The 9,950-nt window shown below is 30.7% G+C and overlaps 1 long non-coding RNA gene across 1 annotated transcript; it reads left to right on the top strand.

The window, feature by feature from the left end:
- Positions 1 to 1,686: 1,686 nt before the first annotated feature.
- On the top strand, positions 1,687 to 3,301 carry LOC136980384 (uncharacterized). Its single transcript, XR_010881548.1, has 3 exons — positions 1,687 to 1,711; positions 2,905 to 2,976; positions 3,093 to 3,301. It is a non-coding gene; the product is annotated as an uncharacterized lncRNA (long non-coding RNA).
- The last annotated feature ends 6,649 nt before the right edge of the window (positions 3,302 to 9,950 follow it).

The raw sequence follows: 9,950 nt of genomic DNA, 5'->3' as shown, positions 1-9,950 counted from the left end.
TTACGGATTCATTTTCGAAAAATAAACACTTTCTTCTTTGAAAATTATTGATTAAATTATTCAGTGCCATTATGTATTTAATATTTAATTACAGTAGTTTATTTGGTATTATTTTATAGCAGTTTCTTTTTGACTGTTTATTGTTCGCAGTCATAAAACATTTATCATTTATCGCAATATCCAGGCTTCGATGCTCATAATAATTATTCACACCAATTTTGTAATTAATTAAAATATATTATATTATAATACATTTTATTGCTGCACTTTATTAAAGAAATAATTATATTTTACTTTTCTCGCTGTTAAAAATATATATCCCAGGAAAATTTATGGCTACGGGTGAAAATATCACCATTGCAAGATTTTTATAGGTCTAAGAGAACCTTGAAACGTCGAAAAATGCAATAAAATTGAGATTCTTTTAAGTACGTACAAATGTGTATGTTTGAGGTAGCAAACAATTCTGCTAACCCATTCTCAAGCATAATAACTTCTGCGCCTTTTGTCAAAAATTTCTAACATTTTGCAGCGAAATTCGGGTGTTAGAGAAAAATATTTATTGAAATTTTCAGAAAATTTGGATCATTGCTTTGGCAGATATTAACGGCATGGAAGCCATATTACAACAAACTCCAAATTACGATATTTAATTAATTCGTAGAAGTTTTAGTTTGCCAAAAAATAAAAGTATTTGTTTTGAACATTTTTTCAAAACATTTTTATTGCAATTAATTAATGCGAATGTTACTTTTGCAAATGAAATCTTATAATAGACTGAGGCGCACACAATTTTAAACTTTCCTAATATGTTTCTTATGTAATAAATATTCTTTTCTGGAAAGTTAAGCAACTTTTTGGACATTGTTTTAGACGTGTTGACGAAAATTTCATCAAGTTATTTGTATTGTAATTTTATTACAATTTTAACAGAAAATTGCGTTATTTTCATTGTTTTACGAATAATACACAAATATATATTATTATTTTTTAATTTTATATTTAATTCCAATAGCCATTAAACTGATACTCCTAATCCAATTCCGTTATGCTGTTTCCACTATTGGAAATTTTAATTTTGTGTACGCGATTCTTTCATTCAATACGCCCATCTGACTCAAGTAGAAAATTCTTTGGAACAAAGAAAAAAAGCAAAGTTTTATCTTTGTATTATAATCTAAAAAACATTAGACTTATTACTTCTAAAAAAAGTATGTAATCGTTCCATTTTCTATTTCTTCGTCTAGAAATGACGATTCGCCTTTTATTATACAATTTAACATAATGTAAAAACTGTCGATTTTACATAAATTTGGGTATTTTTAAGGCAATAGAAATGTAAAATGTTTAGAAATGATACAAATGGATACCGTAGAATAATTCTTAATAATTATCAGGGAAAAGAATTAAAGCTACTGTTACTTTTAATTATAAGCTGAATCATTAATTCAGTTATTTCTCAGATGTTTAAATAATTATATTTTAATATTGTTCGTTTAACGTAATAAAAGTCATTGCTATTCAAATAATAAATCGATAATAAAAGTATTCTATCGTGGAACTTTCCTATTCGTCAATTTATACACAAGAGGGATGTTTATATTTATACTAACCAATTAAATTTAAGTGTTTTGCTGCGTTTTGTGTATATATGCTGTATGAAAAATGTTTACATTATGAGAATTCGTCAGTTCTCTGCTGTATACAATCGGTAAGTATATAATTTCTCACGCACGATTTATCTTTTAAACTTTTTCATAAAAATAGCTGATTAATCCTTTAATAATTTCTTATGTGCAATGGCAATTTTTGGTAACTTAAATGTTATTTTTTTATTTCCTTCAGTGCTACAACAAAATTGTCTTTCCTCTTTCTTCTTCTTCTCACGCCTTTTCTCGTCTGCACTAGTAGCTTTCTCTTCTTCATTTTCTCCTGCACTTTGCTGCGCTTTCAGAGGAATCAGGCTCACAGTTTTCTAACTTTCTTCTCGAGAAAGGAAATAACATTGTCAAATGATCAAATATCTTTTCAAAAAAATCCACTACTAATCACTGCCAGAATGAAAGCAAAGCATTAGAAACTAAGTCGTTAGCTCTGACATGACCAACTGAAAATTATTTTTCTATTGCTAAAAAAAATTTTTCATTATGATTGGAAAAACGCATTCTCTATTTTCACTTTAAAAAAGCCATACATACAAGCGTTTTCCTGAGAAACAAATAAGCATTTTTTTAAAGTAAAATTTCTATTCGTTGAAATTATTATTAAACTGCAATTTTCAAATTGCAAACCTATGCATTCGCACAGAGATTTCATTTCTGTGCCCGCAACTACTTGCAAAACGTCTGCTTGATCTGCGAGATTGTAGCATTCGAATGCAACTTATGCGATTGGGTATGTATGCAATATATGCAAATTGATCGCATGTAGATACAACCGCGTAAACTGTATTCGAATGATAAAATCTCGCAGATCAAAGAGATATTTGGCGAGCATTTGCAGGCAGTAAAATGAAAATAATTTAACAAAAAGTCTAACCTAACTACTTCATGGATCGAATGGATCGATTCAAATATACGTTCTTCTAAATGAATAATTAATTCACTGTTTAGCATTCCAACACATTCAGCACTTAATATTTGAGAATTCATTTTTTCTGTTAATTTACATTATTTAATTAAATTTAATTTGCACACAACACAACTTACAAAACGCAATGACTACTGTTAGGTTATAATAGCCAATAAGGTGCCTTCAAAGCGAACTAGAATTACATCAGATCCCCGAAATTTGAATAAATATCGTTTACTCTATAAAGTCCTATAATATCTAGAAAATTAAACATTTCGAACACTGTGCATTTAACACATAATTTAACACTATAAATTATTTTCGCACTTGTAGAAACGAAGAATTCGGGAAAGATGAAAACAGTTGGATTTCTTTTGGTTCTTCTTGTCTTGAATGTGATGATTGGTAAGTAATTAGTCATCCTGTTTAATTAACGATGTATGACATATTTTAGAAAATACAGTTTATATAAATCATACACAAAATTTACAATTCTATGAAAATTTTTAACTTTTTTTCAGCAACTTTTTCAATGGTGGAAGCTCTATGTTTGTCGTGCGAAGGGGGAGATTATAACTGCAGGGTTGCAGGAACATGCGAAAATGGTAAATGTGTATGCTCTTCACGTCGAAGTAATTCCGTACACGACTATGAAAAATAATGTACTGAAAATAACAATGGTAATATAAATGTACGGAGAATTAAAAATTAAATATATTTAAATGCATAATCCATGTTTGCTTTTTAAATAAGATTTTATTCACAAATTCATAAGATGATAATTATGAATTAAAACGCTTTTATATATTTACAAGTATAAAAATTTTAATGTCGGTGAACCATATTTACTTTTTCACAATTTACTATTTATGAAAAATGGCGGTCGGAGCAACGTCTAAATTTGGTCAATGTTGTATAGTTCCCTGCAACCACTAACCGGTGCATAGTACCACTAAGTTATGAATAACGAACGTTTTCGTAACCGTTTTTAGCTCTTCTTTGGGTTTAATTAATTCCAGAAATAAGCTGGGTCTTCCAGAGTCATTCATAAATATGAATTCGTACGTAAAATCGAACATTAAGAAGAGTTAGAATAAAGTAAACTTATACGCATGTGCTTCCCGTGTCAACTTTATATACGATGGAACACAAAATATCGTTGAGAATTTTTAGAAGGGTCTAAAAATATGTTCGATTTCCCGCATAAATGCAAAAAATGGCATTTAAATTAGTGTGATAGAAGCCGAGTTCTTCACGGTAAGCCTTAATTTTCTCCCACTCCCCGCGGAGGGTAATTTCGAAAAATTTCTTCTTAGTGTACGTTCTCGTGACGTACCCTGTGTACCAAATTTCAACTTTCAACTTCTTACCGTTAGGGCTCTGGGCTTATATTATTATTATTACTATAATCATTATTATTGTTATCAACCCATCTAGATTATAAGATTAGTTACAGCGTAACGGCTCATTGCGTAATGCGAGCAGAAGTCTTTAAATTGCGTTCTCCTTAAGGTACAAAAAGGGAAGAGTAGGGTATTCCTATTTGTTACCGATCAAATGTGACTTAAATCACCCAAAACAGTTTGGCGGAACTGGAGGCTCGCTTCAGGCAATTGCGGATCCAAATGCCGCAAGACACCATACGGCAGCTATGTGCTTGATTCCGCCCGTATCACATCGCGTATTTATTCTAGAGGTTTCTCCAACAGGGTACTAGAACGTTTTTGTATTTGTAGTTTTTCCTGCCATAAATGATCCTTTTGCGTTATTTTGTAATCACTTACTTATGTCACCGTTACACTCACACGTGTACAATTTGGTTCGATACCGACAATCCGTTTTTGGTGCGCTAATATTTATGATAATGAGTGTTAATATCTGTATCAAACCTCTAAATAATCGCCAGTCACATCCACGAATAACTTTTAAAAGTTTATAAAATTAATTCTTGAAGACAAAGTTCTTCCCAAATTAAGGGATCATCATTTATTGTGTTCCGGACATTACATTTTTAGCGACTGACCTTTCCTTTTAGGCTACTAGCCGCCAAGCATTAATTTGGGAAGGACTTTGTTTTCAAGAATTAATTAATTATAATTATCGCCATCGGACGAAGATTTACAGAAGTTTATAAAAGTTAAATAAGTGTTATTACGGGTGACAGGTGATGGCTTTGTTCATTTTAGAATTGGAACACTCACTATTTTGAATAAGTGATTCACTTCACTTATCGGATGAAAATCATCAAAAAATTGATGACAGGATTCAAAACGATAATCGTCGAAAATGGCAGGAATATTGAAAATAATGTACGAATGCATTTTTCCCGATTATCAACGTCCTAAGATTTCGAAAATCCGGACACCAGAAAAGATTGCCCGTTACAGTTTAGGTTTGATGAAGCAACTAGCCTATAGCCCTTGCCTTACTCAACAGAGTTGTTTTCTTTTGTCATTTGAATCAAAATCTATTAGAGCGTTTTTCTATCAGAAAAACTACAGTACATTATTTTATCAATAAAACTGTAATGAATCAATGTCATATAGTAATTTAAAATATAATAAAGATTAAATCTAATTTAATTAATCTAAAGTCTAAGAATTTAAGATTACTGAAGATTGCCTACAGAAAATTAATTACGTTTTACAGGTAGATGACGCAATGCCATCCAATTACAGACAAAAACTACACCGGCATTCCTTGCAGCAGGCCATCAGTGCTGTACGAAATACAGTAGAGCGTCGAAAATTGGAGTCAATTGGGGACTGGGGTTGTTCCAATTAGTCATTTGTTCCGATTTCCGACTTTGTACGAAAAAATATATTTAACCTGTCCGATGTTCAAATTTTTCTTCGTTGCGTGTCGCTTCGTGTTGAATTTTCGTCGATTTTAAGCCTAACAAAAATTTTTATAATAATAATCGAGGCTATCGTATCGTTAAAAATTATTTCTGCATTTTGTACAAACAAAATAAATATATTCGAAGAATATAAAAAAAACATGAAAATTATACTTTAGAAGTAAATCTAGTATCAAAAACGTTCGATTCAGCACGACACAGTCCGACTGAAAATCGTTCTGATTTCCGGCCATTTCGATTACCGACGTTCCGATTAACGACGCTCTACTGTAATGGAATTCCATATGCTACAGCGGTCACTGGCCACTTTATCCGACTACATTAGATAAAGTTGCCATTTTCGTAATAAAATATATTAAAATTAAAAGAATCCTACGTTGTGCTAATATAAAAATAAGATTTTTTCTTGCTTTTACACTACTTGTAATTTATATAGAACTATACTAATTAATCGTTTTTCCGAATTAGAAAATATGAGTAAAAAATCACTTTAGCTTAGAGTTACCAGAAAAGACCAAAAATTGCACTATGAACCTTACGATGTCAAAACTCTAAGGGCCGACAATGAACGAAGAAACGAAACTAAACATTATATATCTCGTCGTCTTTACGTTCTGTTCTTCGATGTGTTTTCTTTTTGTTTTTGTTTTAAACACACTAGAAAAAGATCAAATTGCCATAGTATCTATACTAAAGCTAAAAAATAAATAAATAAATAATTTTCTTCCCGAAATGTTTTATCTTTTATAGACATAGTTTCAGTAAAGATCTCATTGCCATTGTACACAACAGTGTACACAAGAAATATTTCTTGTTAAAATTATGAATATAATTGAAATTAGTGACAAATTAATTTTATCTTTAGTAGATAGAAATACCAAACATTCGAATATTTAAATATGTTATTGTTGGTTCTAAAGTTTTACTAAGAAGAAAACCAAGACACGCAATGAAAATTATGTACAATTCTTACTGATTTTGTAATGCTGACAAATTCAGAATATAAAAGTTCTTCATTAGGCATAAAGGAAGAAATTAAAACAGTGAACTTTACTCTTATTGTTTGTTTAATCGTAAAATGTGCAATTACGTATGAGTTAATGAACAGGAAAGTTTGGCAATAAAATAATTTAATTATCGGTTTATTACTTTGGTGGCGTGAACTTTCACAAAGTTAAGTGTAGTGTTAAAATTTTATTAATGATATCATCAATAAGTGTCTGCAGAAAAAATTTTTAACACTTTTTGTAGTCATTCGTTTGTACCAGTACTACACTTTCTTCGAAATATTTTGTAAAACAGAAATTTTTAACAGGGTCGATACAGACTTCTGAGATCAGTGAAATTTCGAAAGGGTTGAATTTTCTTATCGGATACTTATCGTATTTTTCGAGAATTTCAGATAATTTTTAATTAATAACAACAATGAAGTGAAAAATTAATTTGCTAATTTGATAATTTGCTTGATATATTACTCAAAACTTTTGAAATAAAAATTTTAAGAGAGGTTATTGAAAAGAATAGTTTATGTATGGGATTCAATTGAAGAAAACGGGTGGGAACCTCTGTTGTAAAATGACGTATGAAACTGCTCTCGAGTCGTCAGTTTGTGTATCATGTCGATCCGTATAAATTTTACTTTTAAGAGTAAAACGTCATTTATGACATCAAATATGAAAGGATTCTCCAGGAACTCACATGGTTTTCCGGTTAAAACTCAAATTTCTTTGTGACGTTGTCACTCGTGTTGTTACCAACATTTAAAATATTTTCCTAAATATTCTGAATTAATCAGTTTACACTATCCAATTCCTTCATTACTACAGGGAAAAAGTAGCAATATTCTGTCGGTGTCACGAATTCATTGTTTGAAGTTTCTGAACATTCTTACTTTGTATACAGGCGAACCTGACTGATAGTGGATTTCCAGGAGCGTACCGCTGTGGGAGTTCCAGTACCGAATTCCGCCAGGACGATAAACCTAGGATCATTTGGTGATGGATGGTAGTTATATGTTCGGTTCCAGTCGGAATCCGTAATGGATTTTCATAAAAAAATCAACCCTTCATATAGCCTAAATGGAAGTAAGTGTTAACTAAAATTTAAGTGTATTCTTTGAAATAATGAAAATAATTTATATTTTTGGTATATAAGTTAGATAGTATATAGATATATAAGTTAGTCTGGTATATCCAATGATCAGTTCTCCCAAATTGTCGAAAAATAAATTATTTTCAACTTTTCTTTTTGTAAAGTAGCATATTCTGAAAAACAAGTTTTAAATTCACAGTAAGATTTCCACCTTTTATCCGTTAAAAACAACGAAAAATGTATGAATCAACGTAATAAAAATTTATCGCAGCGAACTTCAAAAAAAAAAAAAAAAAAAAACGAGAAACATAGAAACACCAAAACGCACTCTAGAAAATTCTGCTGCCAACTGATTCACATAGGATGCTCCTGTGAAAAATTTCATCACATGACGAAAAGTTTTTGAATAAATGCTAAAAGTTTTAAAAAGTTCTTTCATGAAACCCGATGAATTTAATTAATACACAATAACTAAATCTGTTTAATAAAGTTTAATAATTTTCCATTATAATTATGCAAATTAGATATAAAAAATTCTCCTGCGAACCATGGATGACTCTTATGTCACCTGGATTGAAGTTTTCCTGCAAAATACTAAAAATTTTATATAATTATTTTACTAATCCAGTCAAATTTAAATAATATAAAATGTGTAGGTCTGTTTAATAAAGATTAGTAACGTACTATCGCTAATATGCAAATTAGATAAGACAAAGATCACTGTGGGAAAACTTCCGCCAAGATAAAAATAGCTTTCGGTCACACCATCACCAAGAAACATGAAGAAATATGTCTAAAGTTTAATATTTGTGTACAAATTAATAAATTTTAACTAATATCATTGTTTAAAATTTAATGTATTTGTAAAAATTAGTAAACTGTAACAAATTTCATCAAAAATGACAGAATAATTTTCAGTTTATAAAAACTCTACAATAAATGATTTCAGTAGAGAGTCGAAAAATCGGAATCAATTGAGGACTGGGGGTGTTCAAATTAGTCATTTGTTCCGATTACCAATTATGTACGAAAAAATATATTAACCTGTCCGATGTTCAAATTTTTCTCCGTTGCGTGTCGCTTCGTGTTGAATTTTCGTCGATTTTAAGCCTAACGAAAATTTTTATAATAATAATCGAGGCTATCGTATCGTTAAAAATTATTTCTGCATTTTGTACAAACAAAATAAATATATTAAAGAATATAAAAACATGAAAATTATACTTTAGAAGTAAATTTAGTATCAAAAACGTTCGATTCAGCATGACACAGTCCAACTGAAAATCGTGCCGATTACCGGTGATTCCGATTACCGGCGTTCCGATTAACGACTGTCTACTGTATTTCTTTGAAAGAAGTCGATATGCACGAATAAATAATAAATATGTAATAATGTTTTTATCCATTTTAAGTGGATATTGTAAAAATTAAGCTTTTCAATTTGTTTGGCTTTTATAATTCAGTTTCCGAATATTTTACATAATTTACGTAAAAATTATTCTATTGTCCTGTTTATAATTAATAGCTTGTCTTTGTTTCTGTTTACTAAATGGAATTTCACAGTAAAATAAGTAATTACGATGCAATTACAAAATAAAACCTCACTTTCGGCTTTTTATGATTAAAATATATTTTAAGTAACAAAATAGACATGTTATCCTACGGTCATTATTCGATTTCTTCTTAGGTATTTAGAACACTTTCTATGGACTTTTTTAAATATCCGTATAATTTCTATTTTAAAATGAAAAAAATGTAACCATTTTGTATTATTGTAATCCTATATTTTCGTAAATGTAACGATTTTTTTAATCATTGTAATGAAGAAATGTAACCATTTATTGTTATTATAATAATTTTTATTATAACTTTTTTTCTTATTTCTAGAGAGAATGTTTTGAAATAAAAACAGCAAAAGGTATTATTGTAATTCTTTATTTTTTAATTCGTAAATGTAACGATTTTTTAATTAATCTAATGAAGAAATGTGTGGGTGCCGGGAGGCGGCCGATTTCTCGTTCCTCCTTTTTGTCGGCTAACCGGTCCGTGAGACCTGCCCACGTCAAGATGGCGGTTCGGAGGAGTTACGCGTTACGCGAGTGGATGCGAGTGGAGGAAGTGGATGGGTTCGACGGTAGAGCGGCGGATGATGACATTCGAATAAAGGACATTACAACGGATAAAACAATAACAAAGATTTATTACAGCTAACTTGACAATTACAGATACGGCGAGCGTCGGTCGCCTGGGTTCGTATTCGCGGAGGGAGAGTTTACAAAATTTCGGGTCATACCTCGTGATCCGGGTCGATCTTCACAGTCGATACGATTTCCGTGGATTTCCGGCGGTTTCCCCTCGACTTTTTGGTCGCACGCGCACAGGCTAAGAGATAAACGTAACCGACCCCCCTTTTCTCCGTCGTCGCCTT

Source organism: Centruroides vittatus, unplaced genomic scaffold, assembly GCF_030686945.1.
Source record: "Centruroides vittatus isolate TY-2023 unplaced genomic scaffold, ASM3068694v2 contig_696, whole genome shotgun sequence".
Taxonomy (NCBI): Eukaryota; Metazoa; Arthropoda; class Arachnida; order Scorpiones; family Buthidae; genus Centruroides; species Centruroides vittatus.
The sequence above is the reverse complement of the archived record's forward strand: the minus strand, read 5'-3'. Positions and strand labels throughout refer to the sequence as shown.